The sequence below is a fragment of the Oncorhynchus mykiss genome, chromosome 19 (assembly GCF_057628025.1).
Source record: "Oncorhynchus mykiss isolate SJ-2025 chromosome 19, ASM5762802v1, whole genome shotgun sequence".
NCBI classification, from domain to species: Eukaryota; Metazoa; Chordata; class Actinopteri; order Salmoniformes; family Salmonidae; genus Oncorhynchus; species Oncorhynchus mykiss.
In genome coordinates, this window is record NC_143040.1 from 30,015,280 (window position 1) to 30,031,723 (window position 16,444).

Sequence of the window (16,444 nt, forward strand, 5' to 3'; positions counted from 1 at the left end):
ACTGTTTTCACACTTGCTTTGACCACCAGATGACAGAAAGAGAAAGAAAACACTTGTAAGTTGAACATAACAGTATGCCAGTGGAAGGGAGGACTGTAGCAGGTGGTCAAACTGGGGTTTGTGACTACTTTAATTTCCCATTGTAGCCATTAGCAATGATTCCGTTACTGATTTTTCAGATATTCTGTTAGTTTGAATCACTTAATAATTAATAAACCCAGTAGATATGAGTGAAAACACTATAACTAATTGTTAGGTCTACCTTTACTTGTTACCTCTGTGAACTTCCATCATCCTCTCTCACGAGGGAGAGAAATTAAAAAATATCTGTGGGTTTTAACAGAATTTCATGGCACAGGTCAATGTTTCTTAAACTTACACAAGGCAAATCATTTCTCCAAAATGAAATATGAGTGTTGATTTTAGTTGGCAGGGGTCTTTATTTTTAAGAGTTTTTCTGGTAGATACAGCTGAAGTCGGAAGTTTACATACATCTGAGCCAAATACATTTAAACTCAGTTTTTCACAATTCCTGGCATTTAATCCTAGTAAAAATGCTCTGTCTTAGGTCAGTAAGGATCACCACTTTATTTAAGGAATGTAAAATGTCAGAATAATAGCAGAGAGAATGATTTATTTCAGCTTTTATTTCTTTCATCATATTCCCAGTGGGTCAAAAGTTTACATACACTCAATTCGTTTTTGGTAGCACTGCCTTCAAATTGTTTAACTTGGGTCAAACATTTCAGGTAGCATTCCAAGCTTTAGCTTTAACTGATGTCTTGAGATGTTTCTTCAATATATCCACATAATTTTCCCCCTCATGATGCCATTTATTTGGTGAAGTGCACCAGTCCCTCCTGCAGCAAAGCACCCCTACAACATGATGCTGCCACCCCCGTGCCTCACGGTTGGGATGGTGTTCTTCGGCTTGCAAGCCTCCCCCTTATTCCTCCAAACAAAATGATGGTCATTATGGCCAAACATTTCTATTTGTGTTTCATCAGACCAGAGGACATTTCTCCAAAAAGTACGATCTTTGTCCCCATGTGCAGTTGCAAACCGTAGTCTGGCTTTTTTATGGCAGTTTTGGAGCGGTGGCTTCTTCCTTGCTGAGCAGCCTTTCATGTTATGTCAATATAGGACTCATTTTACTGTGGATATAGATACTTTTGTACCTGTTTCCCCCAGAATCTTCACAAGGTCCTTTAATGTTGTTCTGGGATTGATTTGCACTTTTCGCACCAAAGTACTTTCATCTCTAGGAGACAGAACGCGTCTCCTTTCTGAGAGGTATGACGACTGCGTGGTCCCATGGCATTTATACTTGTGTACTATTGTTTGTACAGATGAATGTGGTACCTTCAAGCATTTGTAAATTGCTCCCAAGCATGAACCAGACTTGTGGAGGTCTACAAAAAAAAAATCAGAGGTCTACAAATTGTCCCATGATGTCAAGCGAAGAGGCACTGAGTTTGAAGGTAGGCCTTGAAATACATCCACAGGTACACCTCCAATTGACTCAAATGATTTCAATTAGCCTATCAGAAGCTCTAAAGCCATGACATCATTTTCTGGAATTGTCCAAGCTGTTTAAAGGTACAGTCAACTTAGTGTATGTAAACTTCTGACCCACTGGAATTGTGATACAATTAATTATTGTCACGCCCTGGCCATAGAGAGGCTTTTATTCTCTATTTTGGTTAGGCCAGGGTGTGACTAGGGTGGGCATTCTATGTTCCTTTTTCTATCTTTTTGTTTTTCTTTGTTTTTGTTCTGGTATGGTTCTCAATCAGGGACAGCTGTCTATCGTTGTCTCTGATTGAGAACCATACTTAGGTAGCTCTTGCCCACGTGGGTTTTGTGGGTAGTTGTTTTCTGTTTTTTACCTGACGGAGCTGATTCGGTCGTTCTTTTTGTTACTTTGTATTTAGTGTTCAGTTCTATTTAATAAATGACGAACATGTACCACGCTGCGCGTTTGTCCTCACCTTCTTCCACCAACGGCCGTTACAATTATAAGTGAAATAATCTGTCTGTAAACAATTGCTGGGAAAATTACTTGTGTCATGCACAAAGTAGATGTCCTAACTAACTTCCGACTTCAACTGTATTTTGTAATTCCCCTTTTCCATCTGTTTGACCAGAAATCAAAGCCTTCGCTTATTCCTAATATTTAGGATAGAAAATCATTGAAAATTGTATGTATGCCTTAATTTCTCAAAAATATAGATGCTGCATTTGACACCAGATTTGACATTGTCCTATGAACTTCACATGTAGGTGCTCATGGGTCCTTTTACATGTACCAGTTGGATTCTGCTTGCTCGCCAACACCTTATTTGTCAAGAGAGCAGAAACAGACTGGCACACAGGCTAATGGTAAACCACAATGGTAAAACAACTGCAATACACCCTTCTCATAAAGGGAAGCTACCACCTCTACCATAAGCCATTATGTGGCTGCCTGCCTGACCAACTCTGTGCTGCATGGTCATCTCCAAAACTTTGACAGCTTTAAAGTTACTTACATACTGGGTTCTTACTGAGACATGCTGGCACCATTTAGATATTCCACTCTGCTGTTGTGTCATAAGTCCTCAAGTGTGTCTGCATCATAATATAACACAGTATGTGCTGTCCTTGAGTAATAGTGGAGTATGTGATTAAAATGGAGAAGCACTTTAATCAGACTTTATTCAAGGAATGCGTCCCAAATGACACCATATTCCCTTTATAATTCACTACATTTGACCATGGCTGCTATACGCTGAGTGTACAAAACTTCGTAATATTGAGTTGCACCCCCTTTTGCCCTCAGAACAGCCTCAATTCGCCGGTGCATGGACTCTACAAGGTGTCGAAAGCGTTCCACAGGGATGTTGGCCCATGTTGACTCCAATGCTTCCCACAGTTGTGTCAAGTTGGCTGGTTATCCTTTGGGTGGTGGACCATTCTTGATGCACACAGGAAACTGCTGAGTGTGAAAAACCCAGCTGTGTTGGAGTTCTTGACACACTTAAACCGATGCGCATGCCACCTACTACCATACTGTGTTCAAAGGCACCTAAATATTTTGTCTTGCCCATTCACCCTCTGAATGACACACATACACGATCTGCATCTCAATTGTCTCAAGGCTTAAACATAATTGTTTAATCTGTCTCCACACCTTCAGCTACTGATTGAAGTGAATTTCACAAGTAACATCAATTAGGTAACCTGGTAACCTGGATTCACCTGGTAAGTCTATGTCATAAAGAACAGGTGTTCCTAATGTTTTTCACACTTGGTGAGACCAATGACTGCAGCATTGGAGGTGCTGTACACAAATATTTGTCACTCCAAGGTTTTGCTTGACTAATTACATTGTCAGGGATAAGAGGATCAGAGTGGATATGGACTCTGTGGCCACATCTCATTAGCTGTTCAGGAATTATACTGTCTATTCATATCATATCAGAAATATAGTAAGTGAACACAAAGTCACATTAATGATACTTTACCTTAAGGGCCATTGATGCATTGTTAATGATAGACCCAGACTTCTTGGCCAACATCTGAGTTCACCAAAATTAGTCAGATATTAGTAATAACTAGTAACTACTCACAATTAAATTGAAGGAGCTGGTGCACTCCCTATCTACATAAAAGACAGCTGATTGTAATAAAAGCCAACTCAAGTTTGACTGAAAGAGTTCAGAGTGGAGGGATGCATTGTATGGCACTAATTAAGACTACACTTTGTGGTAATTTGGTCAGTATATGGGTAACCCAGGAGTAGTGGGTAGAGGTTAGCGTCCTATGTCCCATGGCTCAATGCAATGCAGTTAATCCGGGTGGGAGGGCAGAGGAAGGAAAAACAACATGTCAGTCAAATGACCGCAGCACCTCTCTCACTCTCTCTCTTTCCCTCGCCTTCTCTCTATCTCTCTCTCTCTCTCTCTCACCCCCCCCCCCCCCCCTCGCTCCCCCATGCCCCTCTCTATAGGCTACAATAGGATGATAGGATAATCAGGGAACAACAGGGGCAGAATGGACATATGTCTTCCTGTAATCCTTAGGTCAGAGGTCATGTGGAGTGTACTCCGTGGAGGGATGGGGGAGATGGTGTGGGTCAGCCTGCTCACGAGGTACATGCTGCGGGTGTTGACGTCGGTCTCCTTGTAAGTCAGGTTTGGAGCCGAAATGGACGAACCTGGGAGAGGATGATGATGGGTGGTGGCCAATTTGATGATCCAAAATGGTGGTGTTCCAGGTTGTCATTTTTGCAGTTGCTCTGGGAATCTTATATTGCTACCATATTAATATGTTTTTTTTAGGTGTGAGATATGGCTGCATAAAGGGACGACTTGGAGCTGGTTGTACCAGACATTGCAACACCAAATTCTCATTCAAGTCAACCCTCGTCCACTTCCAGATCAGTGTCAAAGTTGAGGGAGACGAGTGCTTATTCACAGGGCCTGAGCAAGGTGCTGTGCAGATGAGCCTTATACCTGTGAACAAACTGTCTATACTGTGGGTCTTCTGAGGGTGACACCGACCTACATATCAAGGCAGGATCTTAGTGACCTCCATTAAGGGGATTGGTTGGTGACAGAGTGGAGGTAAGCCCATGGAATTCTGGGATTTTGGAATGTACAGTGACTGCTGGAGATTTACAGTGAGTTGAGAGAGAAGAGAAATAGAGAGAGAAATATTTTAAAATGTAAGTAGTTGTTGTTACTGTAGGTTTACAATGATTAACAACAGTGCCATAGCCATTTAGAGACAGTGGGTGCAAATCAAATGCTGGAAATGAGTCCAAGCTAAAGTGCGGTGGCTCAATGCGTCTTCTTACTTCAATGGGTAAAATGTTTTAATTGCATTAGTCCCTACACAAATAAACGAGTTGATGAGAGTGAAACAAGACCAGGAAAAATCTCAACTTGAAACAACATTGAAGAATATCTCTACACGGTCAAATTCCTAGGCCAGACCTTCCACTCGGTTCTTCTTGGTCCCATCCTTCACTTTGGTCTCAAAAGCTATTAAGATACACGTTAGCCTGGTTAAATCAAACTGAATACTGGTGAGCACAGCGTCTAGTCTGGCTACATAAACATATGATTAGCTTCAATAAGCCCTACCTAGTACAAGGAGATGTGTCATAGGGGGATGTATTGCACACTAGATCATGTGAGGTGATTTGTGCCTAGATTAACAGGATTAGTAGGTGTGGGTAGAGGAGAGTCCACAGAAGAGAACAGCAGGACCCTTTGAACTCACTATCTGAGAGGAACATCTAGTCTACATATACACTAGGCATGGTTAGTGAACGACCACTGACCTACACGCGGGATTATCAGTATGGTTGTGGGCTATAAACTACTGTGCTCATAGACCATGTCATAGAAATACATTGAGTACAGAAATGTATGGCGAGAGGTTAGAAAGGGATTAGCAAGAGATAAAGCCTTGAATAGTGTTTTATGCAGCCTTTGAAAATACTAGTATTCTACTGGTACTCTAGTTTAACACTGTCAGAGTTGGAATGTTAATGTGAGTCAATTGCTCTCAAATCATACAAATTGGTAAAGGTTAGGATTAGATTTAGGGTTAAGGTTAGTGTTAAGTGGGGAAGCTCAGGCATAGAGTTAGTGGACCGTCATTGGGAGGTTCTGGGAACCATTCAGATCTGTATAATAAACATCCATTTTCTGTTGAAGGAGCACTCTTTCATTCTCAAGATGCCCAGTAGATGTCAGTAGTAAACCATAAGAAACGGCCAGTGTGGCCATTGAGTTCTTTCAGTCTTTATGGATATCTGTTGCTGTAACTTGGGCTCCATATTTGGCAAAGGCCTACAATGTATAAAATATAGAATATCAGGATTTTCCACACAAAATATCAGTACAATTGTCAAATGAATATATATTATACATCATGAATACGCGATGACATAGATTGTACAACTTAGAGTGTTTTTCTGAGTGCCTTGAAAATCATATTCACAATGACTGCATAAGTGATCCCTTTATCAAGACATGACAGAACAGTAAATACATCAACATTCAACACTTTCTCATGCAAATCCATTCCCTTTTCAAATCCATTCTTCTCCTCGGCCTCCAGCCAAAGTGACATCAGCTGCATCATTAGCCATAAAACAGTCGATTTGAGAACAAGTCTACACCATTTGAGAGCAGCGGGTCCTGAAAAAACACTTTGCTTTAGTATGATCTTTTCACTTTGTCTGTCGTAAGTGGCAGATGGAGACTGTACGTAGGTTTCTTCCTCCCCTCACTGCTCAGTGTGTTCAGCGTAATGATGGCTTTTTTTCCACACACACACACACACACACACACACACACACACACACACACACACACACACACACACACACACACACACACACACACACACACCTCCCTCAAGAAGCAGTGCTTCAAGGAACTCAATCAAGACATGGGCAATATGATCCAATCCCAGCAGTGATTACTAATTAGCAAAGCCCTATAAGCTAGGCCCTTCTTTTCTGGCAAGACATCGCACTAGTGGAAACCAGAGGAACTCTTGGATTTGTGTAATTAATCATTCATGTGCAAGCAGAGCGTGGAGTCTAGAGAGAAGTGTTACATGATATTATTTGGTAGGCGGATAATCTTTGTTCTGAAAATCTACAGCTGTAGTTAGAGATCCCTGAAAAGGTAGCATGTCATGGTAAGATGCTGCAAGGTATGAATTCCCTTTACAATATGTCCAGGGAGTCTACAGCACATGTGTTCAAAAGCTGGAAGTTAAGTAAGCCAATTTTGACTTTATTAGTTGATGGGAACTTCTCTCTTTCCATCACTTTAGAAATGAGGACTTTTTCAAATAAACACTTCACTTTGCAGCACGATTGTATCCTCTAGTGCTTTTCTCATGCTTCTGGCTGATAAGAACCCTCGGAAACAAACCTGTTGGTACTGGACACACACACACACACACTGCGGGGGCTTGGCAAGGGAGAGAGCGCACGTCAATGGAAAGAGTGCACGTCAATGGAAAAAGAGTGCACGTCAGGATAGTGGAGCCCATGGACAGAAATAACAATTCAGTCACCAAAGCGACATACAGTGCCTTGCGAAAGTATTCGGCCCCCTTGAACTTTGCGACCTTTTGCCACATTTCAGACTTCAAACATAAAGATATAAAACTGTATTTTTTTGTGAAGAATCAACAACAAGTGGGACACAATCATGAAGTGGAACGACATTTATTGGATATTTAAAACTTTTTTAACAAATCAAAAACTGAAAAATTGGCCGTGCAAAATTATTCAGCCCCCTTAAGTTAATACTTTGTAGCGCCACCTTTTGCTGCGATTACAGCTGTAAGTCGCTTGGGGTATGTCTCTATCAGTTTTGCACATCGAGAGACTGAAATTTTTTCCCATTCCTCCTTGCAAAACAGCTCGAGCTCAGTGAGGTTGGATGGAGAGCATTTGTGAACAGCAGTTTTCAGTTCTTTCCACAGATTCTCGATTGGATTCAGGTCTGGACTTTGACTTGGCCATTCTAACACCTGGATATGTTTATTTTTGAACCATTCCATTGTAGATTTTGCTTTATGTTTTGGATCATTGTCTTGTTGGAAGACAAATCTCCGTCCCAGTCTCAGGTCTTTTGCAGACTCCATCAGGTTTTCTTCCAGAATGGTCCTGTATTTGTCTCCATCCATCTTCCCATCAATTTTAACCATCTTCCCTGTCCCTGCTGAAGAAAAGCAGGCCCAAACCATGACGCTGCCACCACCATGTTTGACAGTGGGGATGGTGTGTTCAGCTTTGTTGCTTTTACGCCAAACATAACGTTTTGCATTGTTGCCAAAAAGTTCAATTTTGGTTTCATCTGACCAGAGCACCTTCTTCCACATGTTTGGTGTGTCTCCCAGGTGGCTTGTGGCAAACTTTAAACAACACTTTTTATGGATATCTTTAAGAAATGGCTTTCTTCTTGCCACTCTTCCATAAAGGCCAGATTTGTGCAATATACAACTGATTGTTGTCCTATGGACAGAGTCTCCCACCTCAGCTGTAGATCTCTGCAGTTCATCCAGAGTGATCATGGGCCTCTTTGCTGCATCTCTGATCAGTCTTCTCCTTGTATGAGCTGAAAGTTTAGAGGGACGGCCAGGTCTTGGTAGATTTGCAGTGGTCTGATACTCCTTCCATTTCAATATTATTGCTTGCACAGTGCTCATTGGGATGTTTAAAGCTTGGGAAATATTTTTGTATCCAAATCCGGCTTTAAACTTCTTCACAACAGTATCTCGGACCTGCCTGGTGTGTTCCTTGTTCTTCATGATGCTCTCTGCACTTTTGACGGACCTCTGAGACTATCACAGTGCAGGTGCATTTATACGGAGACTTGATTACACACAGGTGGATTGTATTTATCATCATTAGTCATTTAGGTCAACATTGGATCATTCAGAGATCCTCACTGAACTTCTGGACAGAGTTTGCTGCACTGAAAGTAAAGGGGCTGAATAATTTTGCACGCCCAATTGTTCAGTTTTTGATTTGTTAAAAAAGTTTGAAATATCCAATAAATGTCGTTCCACTTCATGATTGTGTCCCACTTGTTGTTGATTCTTCACAAAAAAATACAGTTTTATATCTTTATGTTTGAAGCCTGAAATGTGGCAAAAGGTCGCAAAGTTCAAGGGGGCCGAATACTTTCGCAAGGCACTGTATGCCTAACATTTATTTGAGTTAAGGCTGGTTTATACCTGTTCTAACAACATGTTTGCAGACCTCTACAGATCAAGTATACACCAACCTTTACAATAGAAAGCTATGTTGGTTCCACCATCCTGAACAGACCGGTTTTCTCTCTCCATATTTGCCACACAGAGAGGGTAGCTACAGTAATAGCAGGAATCAGTCGAAAGGGTCCTAAATGTACATAACAAAGAAGATGCATTAACATTATAAGCCAGAAAATGAGCCGTATCATCTATAAATAATTGTGTATGAAATGTGGTTGTGCAGCAGTGTGGTTGTGATGTGTAAATTGAGTTAATATTACTATGCGTCTCTTCCAATGCCCTGGGCGGCTGCTGACAACACAATGACTTTCCCGTCCAGTCGGCAAATGATGATGCAGGCTTTAATTCTACTGGAAATGGTAATGCTGTGGATGAATAAAAACAATATTATTACTATTATTACTGTTAAAAATCGCAGTCAGTATAGTGAAGCTGATGTTGTTGTTGTAAAATATACAAAATACTCAGAAGTGGAGGCTTGTCCAAAATACATTTGCAGCTTATATGAAAAATTAAACTGCCTGTTACTCAGGCCCAGAAGCTAGGATATGCATATAATTAATATAATTGAATTAGATAGAAAACACCTTGAAGTTTCTAAAACTGTTAAAATAATGTCCGTGATTATAACAGAACTGATATGGCAGGCAAAAACCTGAGGAAAGTCATTTTTTTTGTTGGAGGTCACAGGCCATTCCAATGGAAGTCTACGGGTCTATATATGAAAATTCCTCCCAGATTGCAGTTCCTATGGCTTCCACTAGATGGCTTCCACTAGATGGCGCTCGTGAATGAGGGCACGCTCTTAATTATTTTCCTATCCTATTGAACACCGTTCTTTCCATCTGAAATATTATCATTTATTTACATATTAGGGTACCTGTGGATTCGATAGAAACATTGTTTCACTTGTTTGGATGAAGTTTACCAGGGGCTTTTTGGATTCCTTTGTATGCATGTTGAAGGAGTGGATTACTGAAATCAATGGCGCCAACTAAACAGACTTTTTTGGATATAATGAAGGACTTTATCAAACCAAACAAACATTCATTGTGTAGCTGGGACCCTTGGGAATGCAAACAGAGGAAGATCTTCAAAGGCAAGTGAGTTATTTTATCGCTGTTTGTTATTTTTGTGAAGCCGGTGCTGGTTGAAAAAGTATTTTGATGTGGGGCGCCCTAATTGCATGGTAAGCTTTCGCCTTAAAGCCTTTTTGAAATCTGACAACTAAAATTGGATTAACAAGAAGTTAAGCTTTTAAATTATGTAAGACACTTGTATGTCCATGAATGTTTAATATTGTGATTTTGTCATTTGAATTTGGAGGAACTGCAAGAAGGCCCTTTAGAAATCTGGATTCCCAATGAAAATCGATTGAAAAGAGTGTGACCTCAAAAATAAATCTGAATGGTTTGTCCTCAGGGTTTTGCCTGCTACATAAGTTATGTTATACACAGACATGATTCAAACAGTTTTAGAAACGTTGGTGTGTTTTCTATCCAAATCTACTAAAAATATGCTTATCTTATCTTCTGGGGATGACTAGCAGGCAGTTGAATTTGGGCATGCATTTCATCCAGATGTGAAAATACTGCCCCCCCCCCCCCCCCCCCCCCCCTACGGCCAAAGAGGTATATAAGCGTATATATGCAAGCGATATATATGCAAGCAATATATACAATGACCTTATCCTCTCCCTGTCGTAGTGTTATTTTTTATATGAAGAATATGGAGGCGAATATCACTTTTGTTGACTGTAAAGAAACAATAAGTAACATAACACAAGAGACTCTGTTCACTGGACTTGTTTACGATGGATGCACGCAGACCGACTTGCCCAATCATCTTTTACAGTGTCTTCGGAAAGTATTCAGACCTCTTGACTTTTTCCACATTTTGTTAGGTTATAGCCTTATTCTAAAATGTATTACATTGTTTTCCCTCATCTACACATAATGCCCCATAATTACAAAGCAAAAACTGTTTTTTAGAAATTTACTCAGTACTTTGTTGAAGCACCTTTGGCAGTGATTACAGCCTTGAGTTTTCTTGGGTATGACACTACAAGCTTGGCACACCTGTATTTGGGGAGTTTCTCACATTCTTCTCTGCAGATCCTCTCAAGCTCTGTCAGGTTGGATGTGGAGCGATGCTGCACAGCTATTTTCAGGTCTCTTCAGAGATGTTCGATCAGGTTCAAGTCCGGGCTCTGGCTGGGTCTGTGTGCTTAGGGTTGTTGTCTTGTTGGAAGGTGACCCTTCACCCCAGTCTGAGGTCCTGAGAGCGTCGGGGGCAGGTTTTCATCAAGGATCTCTCTGGACTTGATGCTGACTAGTCTCCCTGTTGCTGAAAAACATCCCCACAACATGATGCTGCCACCACCATGCTTCACCGTAGGGATGGTGCCATGTTTCCTCCCGACGTAACGCATTCAGGCCAAAGAGTTCAATCTTTGTTTCATCAGACCAGAGAATCTTGTTTCTCATGGTCTTAGAGTCTTTGTGCTTTTTGGCAAATTCCAAGCGGGCTGTGATGTGCTTTTCATTGAGGAGTGGCTTCTGTCTGGCCACTCTACCATAAAGGCCTGATTGGTGGAGTGCTGCAGAGATGGTTGTCCTTCTGGAAGGTTCTCCCATCTCCACAGAGGAATTCTAGAGCTCTGTCAGAGTGACCATCGGGTTCTTGGTAAACTCCCTGACCAAGGCCCTTCTCCCCTGATTGATCAGTTTGGCAGGGCAGCCAGCTCTAGGAAGGGTCTTGGTGGTTCCAAACTTATTTCATTTAAGAATGATGGAGGCCACTGTGTTCTTGGGGACCTTCAATGCTGCAGAAATGTTTTGGTAACCTTCCCCAGATCTGTGCCTCGACACAATCCTGTCTCGGAGCTCTACGGACAATTCCTTCAACCTCATGGCTTGGTTTTTGCTCTGACATGCACTGTCAACTGTGGGACCTTATATAGACAGGTGTGCACCTTTCCAAATCATGTTCAATCAATTGAATTTACCACAGGTGGACTCCAATCAGGTTGTAGAAACATCTCAAGGATGATCAATGGAAACAGGATGCACCTGAGCTAAATTTTTAATCTCATAGCAAAGGGTCTTTATACTCATGTAAATAAGGTATTTCTGTTTTTTATTTTTTACAAATTTGCAGAAATGTCTAAAAAATGTTTTTACTTTGCTGAGATGGATTTTGTTTTATCCAAGGCTGTAACGCAACAAAATGTTGGAAAAGTCAACGGGGTCTGATTACTTCCGAAGTCACTGTATATGACATTAATATATATATATATATATATATATATAAAACAGTTCCAATACAACAGACCTGTTAGGGTATGGTAAAATAAAAAAATTATAGCCAAAGCAATACGCACCTGTCATATGAGATGACTGTTTGCAGCAGGTGTGCAAAAGGTCGAAGGCCACTGAAGTACCATGATTCATGACAAAGTCACGAAAAAAGTTGAAGACATACCACATCAAAATACCATTTAATCTGTGAAGGGCTGGCTTACTGATTAAATACTTTGACAACCCTTGAAGCCATATGTTTTCAGAAGCTCTCACCTCTTTTTACTCACTAGCCTACCATAACATTTCCACAGTTCTATTTCAAAACGGTTTCAATTCTTTTCATTTAAAAGTAAATAAGATCAAATGTTTTATTCCACTTATTCAGATTCCCAAATTGTGACTGCAAGCAAAGGCATTCTTTTGATCTATAGTAAAGTGTGTGCATGGAAGATAAATTGACGTTTCCAATGAAATTAATTTGCATGAGTCATAAGTCTAGACAGGCCAAAATAACTTTGTAAGACTTGAAATAACTTACCTTGGATCTGCAAAGACACCTGACTAGACACGTTTAATGTCAATGTCAGGATGTTGTACGGTGAAATTACGCCTAGATACTGATCTGGGGTTAGTTTTTCATTTCCCCCACTAATGGTTAAGGTTAGGATTGGGGGAAAGGAAGCTGATCCTAGATCTGTGCCTAGGGTAAACTTCACCTATTAGCTTCAGACCCTCGCTATCTGACTGATAGCTAGCAAGATGAAAATACATTAGAGCGAGAGAGGTGATGTGGTGGACATATCTGCACATTTGGGATGTAGTACACCATTTTTGGGGACCACTTTTTGGTGTGTGGGGCTACTTTCAGAACTACTGGTTAAAAGTACACAAAACTACCAGAGAATATGTTTAAAGATTTTTTTTTAAATGGTGTTAATACAGATAGAGGTTTTCAACCTTCTCTGGTTTCAACATACATTTTAAATGTCATATTATTTTTAAACAAACTCTTAATCACATTAACAGATTAAATATAATAAACTGTTTAAACACATTGTTTTGTGATGAGGATATTTGGTGTATAGTTTGACTGTACGTACATACCCCAACCAGAAGCCATGGATTACAGGCAACATCCGCACTGAGCTACCGCTTTCAAGGAACGGGACTCTAACCCGGACGCTGATAAGAAATCCCGCTATGCCCTCCAATGAACCATCAAACAGGCAAAGCGGCAATACAGAACAAAGATTGAATCATACTACACTGGCTCCGACGCTTGTTGGATGTGGCAGGGCTTGCAAACTATTACAGACTACAAAGAGAAGCACAGCCGCGAGCTGCCCAGTGACACGAGCCTCCCAGACGAGCTAAATTACTTCTATGCTCGCTTCGAAGCATAAGACAGGCCTGCCATGCCTACGATGTCATAGGCGCACATTCATAGTGTTGAGTTCTGCAGCCCAATCAATTCTAGTGTGGGGGACCTAATGAAACAGTGGGAATAAATACATCAAAAGGAAAAGGACAGAGGCATCACTTGACATGAACCATCATTGGCCGAGACACAGATGAACGACAGTGGTGAAAAACAGGGTTTATCTACCCTTCCGTTATCAAACCAATGAGTAGATGGCTTGACGCCATAGGCTACGGCCCTGGTCAAAAGTAGTGCACTATAAACGGAACAGGTAGCCATTTGGGATGCACACCTTTTACATTCAACGAAAGCTGACTGTCAAGCCTTTTTACAAAGTCAATTTTCTTGGATTAAAACATAATAAATGTATTCATTGCTGTTAGTGCAAGCCACAACATGATGTGAGGTGGATGTAAAGAGCGAGGGAATATTGGAGACAGAGAACTGTTGGAGCAGATGTTCCATCACATCTGTATAAGGGGACTCTGAGTATGAATTAACTCGGAGTATGAATTAATGTGTCATGTTTGTTAAAACCTGTTATGGCTGCAATCCCGATATCGGGATCGATATGACAACTACCAGTGAAAATAGAGAGCGCCACATTCAAACCACAGAAATCTCATAATTACAATTCCTAAAACATACATGTGTCTTATATCATTTTAAAGCTATTCTCGTTGTTAATACCACCAAAGTGTCCAATTTCAAATAGGCTTTTCAGCGAAAGCACTACAAACGATTATGTTAGGTCTCCACCAAACCACATGAAGCACAGCCATTTTCCAGCAAAATATAGCATTCACAAAAAGCATAAATAAAGATAAGATTAATCACTAACCTTGAATTATCTTCATCAGATGACACTCATAGGACTTCATGTTACACAATACATGCATGTTTTGTTTGAAAAAGTTCATATTTATATAAAAATATCTGAGTTTACATTGGCTATTTAGATTCACTAGTTCCAAAAACATCAAGTGATTTTGCATAGCCATATCGTTTCAACAGAAATACTACATAAATGTAGATGATAATACAAGTTATACACATGGAATTATAGATATACCTCTCCTTAATGCAACCGCTGTGTCAGATTTCAAATAAAGTTTACGGAAAAAGCAACCCATGCAATAATCTGAGACAGTACTCAGAACAGTAGCCAAATTAGCCTCCATGTTGGAGTCAACAGAAACCAGAATATACATGATACATGTTTCCTTACCTTTGATGAACTTCATCAGAATGCAGTCCTAGAAATCCCAGGTCCACAATAAATGCTTGATTTGTTCTAAAATGTCTGTTATTTATGTCCAATTAGCTACTTTGGTTAGCGTGTTTGGTAAACAATTCCAAAGTCACAAAGTGCGTCCACTATAACATGACGAAATGTCCAAAAGTTCTGTAGCAGTCAGTAGAAACATGTCAAACGATGTACTAAATCAATCTTTCGAATGTTGTTTACACATATCTTGAATAACGTTCCAACCGGAGAATTAGAATGACTTCAGATGAGCGGTGGAACGCAAGTCCTTCCCCTGTGAAAGCGCCTGGTGAAAGCATGGTCCACTCATGGCTGTGGTGACTATTTCCTGTGTCAATCGACCCCCCTTCACATTAGAATCATCAGACAAAGTTCTATTGACTGCTGACATCTAGTAGAAGGCGTATGAAGGGTAAACTCATCCATATCTCGCTGTAATTTCAATGAGACCTTGGTTGAAAATATTCCACCTCCAGAAAAAAAAACAGGAAGTGGAATTTCTCCGGTTTTTGCCAGTAGACCTGGTTATGTTAAGTTATACAATGGGTAGGTCTTATCCTGGATGCTGATTGGTTAAAACCGCATTCCAACCGGTGGCTATTCAACAAGTTCCATCTGACTGCGCAATCCACTGTCTCATAAGCTCAGCCAGGCAATTCATATACCAGATCCACACTGTAAAAAGCATCTAGACATTATCTCCCATTTCTTTTAGACTAGCGTTTGGTTTTCAACAGCAGAGATTTGTAATAACCTTGCTGTCTGCCTCTTCGACATTTGCAACATTGTTGCCAGCCATCATGGCAACAGAACATTTAGATCGAACGACTGAGGCCATAGATAGCTATGGATATATACAAAGACATTTCAATTGAAAACAGGTCAAATGAAACAAAGTGATTGTGTTAGCTGTGTTGCTGGTTAACTCCTCTGAACAACAGTGTCCTGACGAGTGAGCACCTTTTCTATGCCAGGCAAAATTTAGCCTCATTAGCTCATTGTTATGGATGTATCCAAATGAATGTCACTAGAAAACAGCTGAAACAAATGCAGCTACTTTGCTGTTATTCTGGCTGTACTATTTGACGTGACTGTAAGTTAGCCGTAGTTGGATAGCTAGCAAGCAAGGGATAAGAACATTGCCAGCCAGTATAGTAATGAAACATTTAGAACGAACGACTGGGTTGCGTCCATAGATAGAGAACAAAAAGACGTAATGACTGGTACGCGTCTCTGGCAATCGAACCGATAGAACGAACGACCAGCCGGCTTGGGTAGCACCTTAGTTTTGTGTCAGGACTATATCTTGTGGAAGGATGAAATAGTATGAATATATTCATCAGAATAACATTTGTAAATGAAAATATGTCAATCATTATTTGAATATGTTGGTATATATTGAATATATTGGCACCTGTATGAAAGTGACAATGCCCTCAAAGCTGGTGTTTGGAGGATATTGTGGCACGTCTCAGGCCTAACAATACCAGTGCCAATATATCCAGTGGCAATATATCCAGTGCCAATATGTATGACAAGATAAAGAATAGTATACCAAGTGCATTGGTTGGTTTAATAAATAGTGAAGTTGTAAGAGAAGATGTATTTATATTTCCTCATGTGTTTATTGGTAGCAGCAAGAAGAAAGTCAATTGATAT

At 40.5% G+C, this 16,444-nt stretch overlaps 1 long non-coding RNA gene across 1 annotated transcript; it reads right to left on the reverse strand.

Moving 5' to 3' along the window:
- Nucleotides 1-4,823: 4,823 nt before the first annotated feature.
- On the reverse strand, nucleotides 4,824-15,264 carry LOC149975164 (uncharacterized). Its single transcript, XR_016488674.1, has 4 exons — nucleotides 14,747-15,264; nucleotides 9,057-9,161; nucleotides 8,808-8,923; nucleotides 4,824-5,843 (listed from the first exon to the last, which is right to left on the reverse strand). It is a non-coding gene; the product is annotated as an uncharacterized LOC149975164 (long non-coding RNA).
- Nucleotides 15,265-16,444: the final 1,180 nt, after the last annotated feature.